Genomic DNA, 16003 nt, shown 5'->3' with positions numbered 1-16003 from the left:
TGCTCAGCATAAATGAGTACACCCCCTTTGTAAATATTTCATATTTAATCAATATTTCAATGAACAAAAGAACAATTTCCAAAATTTTTAGAAAACTGAGTTGTATAGAACATTTGTTTTGCTCATTACATGAAAGTAAGGTTAATAATATAACTTAGGCCGCGTACACACGGGCGGACTGTCTGACGGACTTGGTCCGCTGAAACGTGTTTCAGCGGACAGTCCGCTCGTGTGTGGGCTTCAGCGGACTTTTTCAGCGGACAGTCTGGCGGACTAAGTCTTTCGGAATTTCCGTAATATTGTCCGTCCAACTTTGGTTTCAGCGGACAGTCCGCTCGTGTGTAGGCAAGTTGGACGGACTAAGTATGGCGCATGCTCAGAAAGGATTTACACGGCCGAAGGTTGCATTGCAGTGTATTGGACGTCGTATTTCTAGTCCCGTCGTACGTGCTGTACACGTCATCGCGCAAGCTTTCAGCGGACTGTCTGTTCATCGTGTGTGGTCAAGTCCGTTCATTCAAAAGTAGGACGGACTGTCTGTCGGATTGTCTGACGGACTTAGTTGGCCAGACAGTCCGCCCGTGTGTACGCGGCCTAAGATTACAAAATCTTTAGTTTTACTGAAATTAGTTGATGCAAAAATACACCTCACAACAAAAACTACTACATCTAGTGTTTTGTATGACCTCCATGTTTTGTAAGGACCGCACCAAGACTTCTAGGCATGAAAGGAACAAGTTGGTGACATATTGCAACTTCTATCTTTTTTTTTTTTGTAAATTATTTTTTATTTCGTTTTTTAGCATACATACAACAGGCCACAGATCGTGGGCATCGGCCACAATACATTTACCGGTGTACATTCACAAGAAAAGGAAACATAGGGAAGATCAAAAACAAAACGATAATACCAAAATGATCCCCCCCAAAGCAACAGGACGTTTTGCCTAGACAGAAACAATCATTGCTGAAACCCCGAGCTGGAGATAAGCACATGGTAACACAATGCCAGAACTATATGACACCCTGCGTAGTCTTACTGAATACTGCCAGTAATATGGTCCCCCCCCCCCCTATTTTCGACTTAGTCCAGTTAAACTTGAGACCAGGGACCACAGTAAATCATCTTAGTAGTGATAGTGCAGCTTGCAAAGAGGGCCCAGTATCCCTAATGAATAGAACTAGGTCATCTGCATAGAGAGCTGTAGTTTTGGGAAGGGTATCCACACTGATCCCCCGGTTTTGGGGGGAAAAGCGCAGTGCAATTGCCAGGGGTTCCATAACCAATGCAAATAAACCTGGTGAAAGGGGCACCCCTGTCTGGTGCCTCTAGACCCTGGAAAGGCGCCCGACACCCCACCATTAAAACGGAGGGCTGCTACCAGATGATCATATAGCAATGATATCCATTTGAGGAATATACTGTAGGACCAAACCCCATGCGTGGCAATATATGGGTCATATATCCCCAATCAATGAAATCAAAGGCCTTTTCCAGGTCAAAAAACACCAGAGCCCCTCAGATGACATCTCATCTATCTGTGTATGGGTATACATCCGCGTACACATGACCTGACTTTTCGACAGACTAGGTCTGATGGTCTTCCTGACGGACTTTCGGCAGAGCTCCAACGGACTTTCTGAACGAACGGACTTGGTCACACACAAGCACACCAAAGTCCAACGGATTAGAACGTAATAACTTATGACCAGACTAAAATAAGGAAGTTCATAGGCAATAGCTGCCCTAGCGTCGGTTTTCCTCCATCGGACTAGCATACAGACAAATGGATTTTTCGACCGGACTCAAGTCCGTCGGAAAGATTTGAAACATGTTTTAAATCTAAAGTCTGTCTGATTTTTAGACATCAAAGGTCAGATGAAGCCCACACACGATCGAATTGTCTGGCGGATTCGACCTAGTCCGTCGAAAAGTCCGGCCGTGTGTGAGCGGCATAAGTGGTGCAGAATTTTCATCAACCCATTCTCTGCGTCCTCTGAGTGAGCCATAGGGATCTTGACCTGCTGCTGAAACTCCACCACAGTTTGTGCAGTGAAGGCAGCAGTGTCCTCCACTGCAGAGATGCGTTGTTCTGCCTCAGTAAGGCAGCCCCTGAATGTATCCATATCCTGCCTTATCAGCTCACATTCCCTTCAGCTCACAGTCCCTTCCACAGATGACTTACTGTCTATAATGGCTACCAGGATCGTTGCAGTGGACTGCTCTCCCAGCAGCTCTGGTGCAGTTCGTGGGGCTGCAGCCCTCCGGATCCAACGCCCTGAACGCTGCCATCGAGAAGTCCATCTGTACTGCCTCAGAGGCTGGAGGTAATAATATAACAGGACAGAATCCGGGGGATGGGAGCAGCTGTCTTCTTAGCCGATTTATGTATGCCAGTCATAGGAAGGACCGTGGTAGCCCCCCAAACAGCAGCAAGGTGCTTGCTTAGCAGGATGGCCTTGGGAAAACCAGGATGCAGGCGGATGGTGTACAGATAGTGGGAGCTCAGGCTGAACACATCTGTCTCTTCTCACATCCCGGCCACGCCCCCAAAATCTAACTTTTTCCATTCTTCAAGAACAACCTCTTTTAGAGCCTGGATGCTGGATGGAGAGTGATGCTCAACTTGTCTCTTCAGAATTCTCCATAGGTGTTCGATTGGGTTCAGATCAGAAGTCATACTTGGCCAGAGAATCACTTTCACCCTTTTCTTCAGAGATGCAACAGATGTGTGTTTTGGATCATTGTCACGTTAGAAAAGTGCACAATAACCAAGGGCACAGAGTTATGGTAGCACCTTCGCTTTCAATATAGAGCAGTATATCTGTGAATTCATGAAACCATCAATGAAATGCAGTCCCCCCACATCAGCTGCACTCATGCAGCCCCACAGAAGGACACTGCCACTGCCATGTTTCATTGTAGGCACCATGCATTTATTTTGCACTCCTCACCTTTGTGACACCACACAGTTTTTAAGCCATCAGCTCCAAAAACATTTATCTTGGTCTCATCACTCCAGAGTACAGAGTCCCAGTAGTCTTCTTATTTTTCAGCATGGGCCCTGGCAAATTCTATATGGACTTTTTTGTGCATGGGCTTTAGGCGAGGCTTCCTTCGTGGATGACACCCATGCATGCCATTCCTCTTCAGTGTATGTCATATTTGTGTCTCAGGAAAAAATCACCCCAGTTTGGCTTTCTACTTCTTTAGCTAACTGCAGTGAATTGCATGGCAATTTTCTTCAACCCTTCTTATCAGAAGACAGTCCTGTTGAGGTGTTAACTTCCGGTGACGGACTGAATGTCTCTGTGAGATGGTTGCAATTCCATCTTTGTTACATTTTTGTATCACTTTTGCTATAGTATTCTGACTGATAAGTAAAGCTTTGCTGATCTTCTTGTAGCCTTTACATTTCTTGTGTAATGAATTGATTTTCTTTCTCAGGCCTTGTGACTAGGGATGACCCGAACACCCCCCGGTTTGGTTCGCACCAGAACTTTCGAACGGACCCCAAATTCGAACGAACTTTAGAACCCCATTGACGTCTATGGGACTCGAACGTTCGAAATTAAAAGTGCTAATTTTAACGGCTAATATGCAAGATACTGTCCTAAAAAGGGTTTGGGGACCTGGCTCTTGCCCCAGGGGACATGGGTCAATGCCTAAAATGTTTTTAAAAATGGCTGTTTTGGGGGGAGCACTGATTTTAATGATGATTAAAGTGAAAAAAAAGTGAAATATTCCTTTAAATATGGTGCCTGGGGGGTGTCTGTAGTATGCCTGTGAAGTGCCACGTGTTTTCCGTGTTCAGAACAGTCCCTGCACAAAATGACATTAAACAGAAATAACATCATTGAAAACTGCTTGCAGTTTTAATGTTATATCTGGTTCCTGCAATATGGTTGAAAACCATTGAGAAAAATGGCATGGGTAGCCCTCCCTGCCCATTACCAGCCCCTTTGGGTCTTGTACGCATATCAAGGGGAACCCTGTACCCATATTAAAAAAAGGAAACGCGTGTGGCCCCCAGGCCCTATATACTCAGAACAGCAGTATACAGGCGGTGCAAACAAGACAGGGACTGTGTAGGTTTGTTGTGTTAAGTTGAATCTGTTTGTAATTTTCAACTGGTACATTTTTAAAGTGTAGCTCCAGTCAAAAAAACTATTTTTAAGCTTTTTGGAAAACATAGGGAAGGGTTATCACCCCTGTATAATTAGTTTTGTCGTCCATCTTTTTTCATCTCACTTGCTGTTGTCTCCTTCCGTTTGCAAGTAGGAGATGTTTGTAAGTTGGATGTTTGAAAGTAGGGGCCTGCCCTATATGCTCTGCAGAAATGGCGGAACAAGGTGTTGGTTTTGCCACAAAATTGTAAGCCCTCAAAGTGACTCTTGCTGGGCGCTGGAGCGCCCTGCTGTGAACGATTATATCAAGAATTGTAATTACATGCCATTGTTGAACAGTGGTAGAAAAATTGACCTTTGGTGGTTGTGGTGCTGGTGCCACAACACTATAAGTCCTCACAGTTACTCTGGGTGGGCACAGGAACGGGCCCTCCTGTGAAATATTATATCAAGATTTGTAATTACATGTCCCTGTTAAACAGGGGCAGAAAAATTGGGCCTTAGGCACTGGTGCTGGTGCCACAACACTGCAACCTCTCCCATATACTCTAGTTTTATTGCAGGAATTAGCCCTGCTGCAAAGCATTGCATCAAAAATTGTACTTAAACACCCCTGTTAAACAGGGGCAGAAAAATTGGGCCTTAGGCACTGGTGCTGGTGCCACCACACTGCAACCTCTCCCATATACTCTAGTTTTATTGCAGGAATTAGCCCTGCTGCAAAGCATTGCATCAAAAATTGTACTTAAACGCCCCTGTTAAACAGGGGCAGAAAAATTGGGCCTTAGGCACTGGTGCTGGTGCCACCACACTGCAACCTCTCCCATATACTCTAGTTTTATTGCAGGAATTAGCCCTGCTGCAAAGCATTGCATCAAAAATTGTACTTAAATGCCCCTGTTAAACAGGGGCAGAAAAATTGGGCCTTAGGCACTGGGGCTGGTGCCACGACACTGCAACCTCTCCCATATACTCTAGTTTTATTGCAGGAATTAGCCCTGCTGCAAAGCATTGCATCAAACATTGTAATTAAACGCCCCTGTTAAACAGGGGCAGAAAAATTGGGCTAATGGCATCACCCAGAACCAGAAATGTTCTTCCAACATATCAGCGGAGGAGGAAGAGGATAGACAATCAACATAACAGGACAGTCACTCAGCATCAGCATAGGCAGTCTTGAAGGGATGTGATATTTCAAAAAAAATTATTCGGTTACATCAGCTTCAGGTGCTTGGTAGCTGTGGGTGATCCAAGACTGATTCATCTTGATGAAGGTCAGTCGATCAACTGATTCGGTGGACAGGCGCACCCTGTGATCGGTAACAAAGCCACCAGCAGCACTGAAGGTGCGTTCCGAAAGAACGCTGGATGCAGGACAGGCCAGTAGCTCAATTGCATACTGTGCAAGCTCTGGCCAGTGATCCATCCTCAAGACCCAGTAAGCCAGAGGATTTCGGTGGGAAAGGTGTCCAAGTCTGACCTTGCCCCTAGGTATTCCTGCACCATGTAAATCAGACGCTGGCGATGGTTGCTGGAACCGATCATACCTTGGGGCTGCGGACTAAAAAATTGTCTGAAAGCATCAGTCAGACGGCCACCTTCTCCACCGCTCCTTCTGACCGATGCCTCAGCAACACGTTGTCCAGGACCAGGAGTTTGTAACCTCCCAGTCTCTGGGAACGCGTTGCACAGACCTTTCTGCAAGGCCTCCCGGAGATGTCTCATCCTCTGCTCCCTCTGCGATGGCAAGATAAGGTCGGCAACCTTACCCTTGTACCGTGGATCAAGGAGAGTGGCCAGTCAGTAATGGTCCCTCTCCTTGATCCGAAGAATACGAGGATCCTTCCGCAGGCTTTGCAGGATCAGGGAGGCCATGCAGCGTAGGTTAGGTGAGGCATTCGGTCCGGAGTCCTCTGGGTCACTAAGGGCAACATGATCCGCAGCTACCTCCTCCCAGCCACGTACAAGTCCACGTGTTTCTTGGGACTGTAAATCATCCCTACAAGACTGCTGCTGCTGCTGCTGAGTGCCAGCCTCCACCTCCATGCTGACACAATCATCCTCCTCCTCCTCTTCCTCCTCCTCATCCTCCTCCTGTGTGATGGGTGGCACAGCAGGAACACTGTCTGGATAAAGGGGGCCTTGAGAGGCAAGGAAGTCCTCCTCTTCCTGCCTCTGTTCTGCCTCAAGTGCCCTGTCCATTATTCTGATGCATGCACTGTCACTGCTCACCATCCTTGTGGCCTCCTCAAACGGTGACAGGACAGTGCATGCATCCCTGATCATGCCCCACTGGCGTGGTGAGAAAAAACCGAGCTCCCCTGACCCTGTCCTGGTGCCGTAGTCGCACAGGTACTCATTGATGGCCCTCTGCTGCGTGTGCAGCCGCTGCAGCATGGCCAACGTTGAGTTCCACCTGGTGGGCATGTCACATATAAGGCGTTTCTTGGGCAGGTTCAACTCCTTTTGGAGCTCAGCCAGCCGAGCACAGGCATTAAATGATCGGCGGAAATGCACACAGACTTTCCTGGCCTGCTTCAGTACATCCTGTAAGCCGGGGGACCCGGCCAAGAACCGCTGCACCACCAAGTTAAGGACGTGAGCTACACAGGGCACATGGGTCAGTTGTCCCTGTCGGAGGGCGGAGAGGAGGTTGGTGACATTGTCACAAACCACCATTCCTGGCTTAAGCTGGCGTGGCGTCAACCACCTCTCGGCCTGCCCCTGCAGAGCTGACAAAACATCCGCCCCAGTGTGGCTCCTGTCCCCCAAACAAACCAGCGCAAGCACGGCATGGCATCGTTTTGCCTGCGTACTTGCGTAGCCCCTGGAACGCCTACGGAGCACCGCTGGTTCTGAGGACAGAGCACTGGAAGAGGCCATGGAGGAAGAAGAAGAGGAGGGGGTGGAGGAGAGAGGTGTGTCACAACCAATAGTAGCATTTTGGAGGCGTGGTGGCGGAACAACCTCCAACACTACTGCACCTTGTCCTGCATCCTTCCCAGCTGCCAGAAGAGTGACCCAATGGGCCGTGAAAGACAGGTAACGTCCCTGTCCATGCCTGCTGGACCATGAGTCAGCGGTAATATGCACCTTACCACTGACTGCCCTGTCCAGCGAGGCAAGGACATTGCCTTCCACATGCCGGTAGAGAGCCGGAATCGCCTTCCGTGAGAAAAAGTGTCGTTTGGGGACCTGCCACTGAGGAACCGCACATTGTACAAACTCACGGAAGGGGGCCGAGTCTACCAACTGAAAAGGCAGCAGTTGAAGTGCTAGCAATTTAGCCAAGCTAGCATTCAACCGCTGGGCATGTGGATGGCTGGGAGTGAACTTCTTTTGCCGGTCCAGCAGCTGGGGCAGGGACATTTGCCTGCTATAATCGGACGTGGGTGTACCGCTAGCAGAGTTCCCGGAAGCACTTGGCTGTGACACACCTAATTCTACACCTTCATTCCTCTCAGAGCAGGTTTCAGAGAGGACTGAAGGTCTAGTGTGGTTGGAGATGGCAGCTGATGAGGAGCAAGGAGAGGTCCGCTTTGTTCTTTGGTGTGGGTCTTTGAGGTACGCTTGCCAACGAGCTGCATGGCAGGTCAACATATGTCTGGTCAAGCATGTGGTACCCAAGCGGCTGATGTTTTGGCCACGCGAGATACGCTTGAGACATATGTTGCAAATAGCAGCGGTGCGATCTGATGCACTCGTCTCAAAAAAGGCCCACACCAAAGAACTTTTAGAATAACGCGCAGAGGCAGCGCCCTGCACAGGCGGAGCTCTGCGGTGTGATTCAGTCGGTGTGCTGCCCCTAAGCTGGACCCCGGAGGGCATCCTGCCTCATTGGACATGTGCCTCCTCCTCCTCCTCCTCCTCCTCTCTCCTACCAGGCACCCACGTGGAGTCAGTGCCCTCATCATCCCCTCCCTCTTCATCGCTGTAGCAAACCTGGCAGTATACTGCAGCTTGTGGAACATGACTGCCAGATTGCTGTCCTTCTTGAGCATCCCCTCTCTCTGCGCTCACACTACTGCCTTCCTCTAGCTGAGTGTCATCATCAGAGCCCACAAAACACTGGGCATCCTCCTGGAGCATGTACCCAACACTGCGCTCAAAGAGTTCAGGAGACTCCTCAGGAGGATGTGGTGGGTCTAGGGAAGGAGTCACTGATGATGACATTGAGAGGAGGGAAGACGATGCGTTGGCAGCTGCTTTGCTAGTACCCTGAGACTGGGTGAGAGAGGATGAGGAGGATGAAGAGGGCTTGGTCATCCACTCTACCAAGTCGTTGGCATGTTGCGGCTCAACATGTCCAGCTGCCGAAAAGAAGGACAAGCGTGTCCCATGCCCACGTGCTGATGATGACGATGCACCGCATCCACGACCAGCACTGTTGTCATAGACACATAGCCTGCTTGCCCTCTTTTATCGGCTCGCGCCTGTCTGCCTCTCCTTGCTGACCTTCCAGACATGGTAATGGCCTGAAGGGAGTTGGGAAAAACAGCAATTGGGTAGTGTATATTGTGCTGGAGGCACACACAACTTCCACTAACTCCTGCAGATGGTAGATGGCTCAAATAGAGAAGAGATATGTAGGTGGATATTGTGGTGTATACTGGGTTCAGAGCACGCAGACAGAACTGCCCTACCGACACCGTCCACTGCTCTACGACACCGTCCACTGCCCTACTGACACCGTCCACTGCCCTGCTGACACCGTCCTCTGCCCTGCTGACACCGTCCACTGCCCTGCTGACACCATTTACTGCCCTACTGACTCCGTCCACTGCTCTACTGACACCGTCCCCTGCTGACACCATTTACTGCCCTACTGACACTGTCCACTGCTCTACTGACACCGTCCACTGCTCTACTGACACCGTCCACTGCTCTACTGACACCATTTACTTCTCTACTGACACCGTCCACTGCCCTACTGACACCGTCCACTGCTCTACTGACACCGTCCACTGCCCTGCTGACACTATTTACTGCTCTACTGACACCGTCCACTGCTCTACTGACACTGTCCACTGCTCTACTGACACCGTCCACTGCTCTACTGACACCGTCCACTGCCCTACTGACACGTCCACTGCTCTACTGACACTGTCCACTGCTCTACTGACACCGTTCACTGCCCTACTGACACCGTCCACTGCCCTACTGACACCGTCCACTGCCCTACTAACACTGTCTCCTGCCCTACTGACACTGTCCACTGCCCTACTGACACTGTCCACTGCCCTGCTGACACTGTCCTCTGCCCTGCTGAGACTGTCTCCTGCCCTACTGACACTGTCCACTGCCCTGCTGACACCATTTACTGCTCTACTGACACTGTCCACTGCTCTACTGACACTGTCTCCTGCCCTGCTGACACTGTCTCCTGCCCTGCTGACACTGTCCACTGCCCTACTGACACTGTCCCCTGCTCTACTGACACTGTCTCCTGCCCTGCTGACACTGTCTCCTGCCCTGCTGACACTGTCTCCCGCTCTGCTGACACTGTCCAGTGCTCTACTGACACTGTCCACTGCTCTACTGACACCGTCCACTGCTCTACTGACACCATTTACTTCTCTACTGACACTGTCCACTGCTCTACTGACACTATTTACTGCCCTACTGACACTGTCCACTGCCCTACTGACACCGTCCACTGCCCTACTGACACCGTCCACTGCTCTACTGACACTGTGCACTGCTCTACTGACACTGTCTCCTGCCCTGCTGACACTGTCTCCTGTCCTGCTGACACTGTCTCCTGCCCTACTGACACTGTCCACTGCCCTGCTGACACCATTTACTGCTCTACTGACACTGTCCACTGCCCTGGTGATACTGTCTCCTGCTCTATTGACACTGTCCACTGCTCTACTGACACTGTCCACTGCTCTACTGACACCGTCCACTGCTCTACTGACACCGTCCACTGCTCTACTGACACTGTCCACTGCTCTGACACTATTTACTGCCCTACTGACACTGTCCACTGCCCTACTGACACCGTCCACTGCTCTACTGACACCGTCCACTGCTCTACTGACACTGTGCACTGCTCTACTGACACTGTCTCCTGCCCTGCTGACACTGTCTCCTGTCCTGCTGACACTGTCTCCTGCCCTACTGACACTGTCCACTGTCCTGCTGACACCATTTACTGCTCTACTGACACTGTCCACTGCTCTACTGACACTGTCCACTGCCCTGGTGACACTGTCTCCTGCTCTACTGACACTGTCCACTGCTCTACTGACACTGTCCACTGCTCTACTGACACCGTCCACTGCTCTACTGACACCATTTACTTCTCTACTGACACTATTTACTGCCCTACTGACACTGTCCACTGACCTACTGACACCATTTACTGCTCTACTGACACTGTACACTGCTCTACTGTCACCATTTACTGCTCTACTGACACCGTCCTCTGCTCTACTGACACCGTCCACTGCTCTACTGGCTGACAATGTCCACTTTTATGGTAGGCTATTTTTACTGACCCTTCTTTTATTAATTGAATCATATTTTATGGGTACACTAAATGCTTTTGTTTTATTTAATCACAAGTCCCCCCCACTGTTAATGCAATTTGGCTATAGCAACTGTTCACTGTAGCACACTTCATTACTATTCTTTTTGTGTAACCCAAGGTATTTTACAATCCTATAGTGTGTACTACAAAAAAATTGCCATGCGCCGTGAAAATGTTCGGGTTTGGCTTGAAGAAAAGGTGGCAACCCTAATAGCACAACTAATCATCCATGCATAAAGGGGCTTGACTACCCCTTTGTCATGATTGTAATTGAGCTGTCCCTATGCTGTTTGCTTTTGGGTTGTTGTATGAACAGGCAGGTGTGCCTAATAGGTGGGCATTCAGTAGCTTAGAAAAAGAAAAGGAGCTCTTTCCCCACAGCCAGCAAATTAATTTGAACACTTAGGCCGCGTACACACGGGCGGATTGTCTGCCCAACTTAGTCCGCTGAACCGTGTTTCAGCGGACAATCCACTCGTGTGTGGGCTTCAGCGGACTTTTTCAGCGGACAGTCTGACGGACTTTGTCTTTCGGAATTTCCGTAATTTTGTCCGCTGAAACTTGGTTTTGTCCGTCCAAACTTGGTTTCAGTGGACAGTCCGCTCGTGTGTAGGCAAGTTGGACGGACTAAGTATGGCGCATGCTCAGAAAGGATTTACACGGCCGAAGGTTGCATTGCAGTGTATTGGACGTCGTTTTTCTAGTCCCGTCGTACCTGCTGTACACGTCATCGCGCAAGTTTTCAGCGGACTGTCTGTTCATCGTGCGTGGTCAAGTCCGTTCATTCAAAAGTTGAACGGACTGTCTGTCGGATTGTCTGACGAACTTAGTTGGGCAGACAATCCACCCGTGTGTACGTGGCCTTAGAGCCTTTTTTTCTTTTTTTAACACAATACATACCTTATTCTCTGGCATGCATTCTGATTTTTTCCCACTAGATGGCATTATAATACTGGGGCCTGTAAGTGATATACAAGTAAGAGCAAAAACCAAACTGATAAAATATATTTCTTTGAAAATTATATAAATTTATTTTGTCTTGCAACATCATTATTTGCAGAGAATGTCCTTGTAGTAAATATTCACATTCTACATATCTGGTAAATTGTGTGTTATAGAAAGTACATAAATATGTGTCTGAAAGCCAGAAACATTTTGCATTGAGCATTATATACTAGTCTATTCTGAAGGCCCTGTGATTATACAGAAGAATGCATGTTTATAGGACACATAATTGTGCCCAATTCTGAGATAGTATTCATTTCTAAGCCTACAACTCTATTGAAATATATTGTGTCTTTTATTAATTCTGGTAGACTTAATTACCCACCGGCCTTTTCTACACCTAGTTTAATTTCTCCATTGTGAGTTTATTTTAAGTACTAGTTTATTTTACATTTATTATAATACAGGAGGCTAATAGCAGTGGGAAGAGAAACCTTTACCCTTTAAAGAGAAAGTAAACTTCCTCTGCTGTCATTTACCTATAGGTAAGCCTATAATAAGGCTTACGTATAGGCAGTGTAAATATCTCCAAAACTTGCACCGTTTAAGGGATATTTACATTACATGCAACCGGTGACATCACTGGTGCATGTGCTCTAATGGAACGGCCATGGGTGGTGTTACTTTCCAAGCCCTGTGCCGTTCGTGGCAGCTCCTGTGCGTGGGAATGATGTCATCGCGGCTCTGGTCAATCACAGAGCCGGAGCCAGTGAACCCGGAAGCAAGACGGGTAAAAATGGAAGCGACTGCAGTGCTGACATCACAGTGCTGGAACAGCTTTGTTTTAAGGTAAGTTTCACATAATGTGCTAGTATGCGATGCATACTAGCGCATTATGACTTTACCTTGTCCAGCAGTATACAACCACTTTAATCAGTTAAGGACCACTCATCGCAGTTATACTGCAGCAGGTTGGCTCCCCTGGGTGAATCGCCATTGCTGTACGCCACCCGCTTTAAGAGCACTAGGGGTCGTAGATGTCTGCCGGGCACCCAAGATCGCTCTTGAGAAAGATAGAATGGAGATCTGTCAATGTAAATAGACAGATCTCCTTTCTGTCAGTAGTGAGGGGCTAGATCTTCTGTTCATACTGGTTATGAACAGCGATCGGTCTCCTCCTCCAGGCAGTCCTATCGCCCCAGTTAGAAATACTCCTTAGGCCACACATTTAGCCACTTGATCGCCGGCTAGTGTTAACCCCCTCCCTGTCAATTACATTTATACAATACAATTATACAATAATCAGTGGCTATTTTTAGCTCTGATCTCTGTATAAATGTCAATGGTCCCAAAAAAGTGTCCGATCTGTCTGCCGCAATGTTCTGCTAAAAATTGCTAATCACCGCCATTACTAGTAAAAAAAAAATTATAATAAAATTACCATAAATCTTTCCCCTATTTTGTAAACGCTATAACATTTGCGCAAACCAATCAATATACGCTTATTGCGATTTTTTTTTACCAAAAATATGTGGAAGACATATCTGCCTAAACTGAGGGAAAAATTCATTTTTTTTATATTTTTTTGGTTGGATATTTATAATAGCAAAAAGGAAAAGATATTTTTTTTTTCCAAAATTGTCACTCTTTTTTTGTTTATAGCGAAAAATAAAAAACACAGAGTGATCAAATACCACAAAAAAAACCTCTATTTGTGGGAAAAAAGGACATAAATTTTGTTTTTGTACAGCTTCGCACGATCGTGCAATTGTCAGTTAAAGTGACGCAGTGCCGAATCGCAAAAAATGCCCTCGTCATTAAGGGGGCAATTCCTTCCGGTCCTTAACTGGTTAAAGAAAACCTGTCATAAGAGAAATATAGAGGCTTCCATTGATGATTACACCTAAAAATGCTGGGTGTCTGGCTGACGTTTCAATAAACGGTCTAATAAAAATAAGGACTTTTCTCAGATTTTCATAATTTGAAAACTATTCTGTCCTGACACTAGTTAATTTATACTGTTAAACTGTTGTGCCACTGGCCATTTTGTAAGAAGCTGAGGGCTTTAGCTTTGTTATTTTATTATTTTAAGAAGAAACTTTTCTATATGTTTTAGAACTATTGTTGCACTATTTCCACCAGTAAATTCAGGCCTATTACTGCTCAATAAAAAAAATCAGGTGTCACAGGCCAAAACTACCAAAAAGGCCCTTTTAAAGTGGTTGTAAACAGTGTGATGCCACTTACACGCGATTGGAATTCTCGTTGGAAAAAGCTCTGATGGTTTTCCCGACGGAATTCCGACAGAATTCGGCTCAAGCTGTCTTGCCTACACACGGTCACATCAAATTCCGATCATTTATAACGCGGTGAGGTACGACGGGACTAGAAAAAGGAAGTTCAATAGCCAGTAGCCAATAGCTTCTGTCTCGTAGTTGAATCTGAGCATGCGTGATTTTTGGCGTGTCGGAATTGCATACACACGATCGGAATTTCCGATAGAAAGTTTTTCCGTCTGGAAAATTGAGAACATGCTATCAATTTTTGGCTAGCGGAAATTCAGACAGCTAAATTCCGATGGAGCATACACATGTACACATGGTCGCATTTTCCGATGAAAAGCAAAGCTCTCATTGTTTTTTTTCTGTCCGGAATCCGTTCGTGTGTACGCGGCATTACACCACTTTTACCTACAGGTAAGCCTATAAGAAGGCTTACCTGTAGATACTGTGAATATCTCCTAAACTTGCACAGGTTAAAAGATATTCAGTATATGCGCTGCTGCCGATGTCACCGGCGCATGCGTGCTGAAGAGACAGCTGGTGGCATTTCTTCAGGAGTTGTGTCATGACCGGTGTGGCCAATCACAGCGCAGGAGCCGCAAACCTGGAAGTAACTCCAGTGGAAGATGTTCAAGCGGTTGACGCTGATCCAGGTCATCATTCTAAAGTAAGTATTTCATAATGAGCTAATATGCGATACATACTAGCTCATTATGCCTTTGTCTTGCAGGGTTTGTTTTTTCGTTTTGTTTTTACCTGTAGGTAGGTACCGTGCACAGTTTAGGAAATATTCAGTATATGCGCTGCTGCCAACATCATCGGCGCATGCGCACTGAAGAAGCGAGCCGCTGGTGCCGTTTCTTCAGGAGTCATGCTGGGACCATCGGCTCCTGCGTGCCGCCAATGAGGGCCGACGCCGATCCAGGGCATCGTTCTAAAGTAAGTATTTCATAATGAGCTAGTATGCAATGTATACGACGAAAATGTATGACCTTAATGGGCCATACTTTCATTTAAAGTTCCAAGGGATGGATAATTGACCTTACCAGGCCATGTCTTCATTTAAAGTGCCTAAAAATATTTTCACTTTAAAACTATTATGTGTATACTAGCTCATTATGCCTTTGTCTTGCAGGGTTTTTTTTTTTCGAGGTTTACAACCTCATTAAACGGTAAAATATAAGTTATACATCCAAAATATATGACGCTCAAGTGCAGTGTCATCTGTGAAAATCATTCCGTTTTATAATTCTACATACAACTTAAAGACATCTTCCAAGCATATAATTTAAAAGTAATACATGGATTGGTGTTTTTTCAATGTCACCTTCGAAGTTGTGTTAAAAAATTGAATGATTCTTTTTTATTTTGCTTTGTTAAACATTTCCTGTGGCATTGCTTAGATCCTTGAGCCCTTTTTTTGACATTAGTTTACCTATTAACCCAACAAATGACCAGTATTCAACAGGATTCATCTAACACAAATTCAATAGATTTGCCTCACAACCACTATAATCATAGCTGGTAAGACACATTTGATGTGTTTCAACTACTAAAAGAGTCTTCAAACCTCAAGATGGTGGAAAAATTTCAATTTATTTTACTTCTACCTTTACCATGGTATCCAGCACAGAGCACTGGAATGGGAAGGTAGGAAGTATATTTCCAGATGTAAGATGTAAGGTATTTTAGGACATTTCCAAGTGAGAAGCAGGTAAAAATCATAACATACGCAGTCCACGGCTATCAAGGATTTGATCATTCCGAAACATAGCATCACAACCTCAGACGGTCCTTCATTCACTTAAGCACACAGACTATAGTTACTGTAAAAGAGAAATACAGGAAGCAAAATGGAGCTTCCATTTTCTCTTAGTTCTAGCCTTACATACAAATTGTATGGCCATGTGTCACCATGCAGTGGCATCAAGCAGAATCATGCTCATCAGAGGAGTGGTGTGCATCCCAGCAGTAGTGGTTGACCATGTGGCAGAGGGTGCGAGAAGCAGAAGTGGTAAGTAGGTGGGGGGGATAGAGCAGGACATTGCATCACCTATTAAAATAAATTTGGTGGGGTTAAAGTGGAACTAAACCTTCCTGTCCTTTAAAGCCC

Source organism: Lithobates pipiens, unplaced genomic scaffold, assembly GCF_037356315.1.
Source record: "Lithobates pipiens isolate NorthernLeopardFrog02 unplaced genomic scaffold, aLitPip1_a1.2 Scaffold_16, whole genome shotgun sequence".
Classification (NCBI taxonomy): domain Eukaryota; kingdom Metazoa; phylum Chordata; class Amphibia; order Anura; family Ranidae; genus Lithobates; species Lithobates pipiens.
This window is presented reverse-complemented; position numbering follows the sequence as displayed.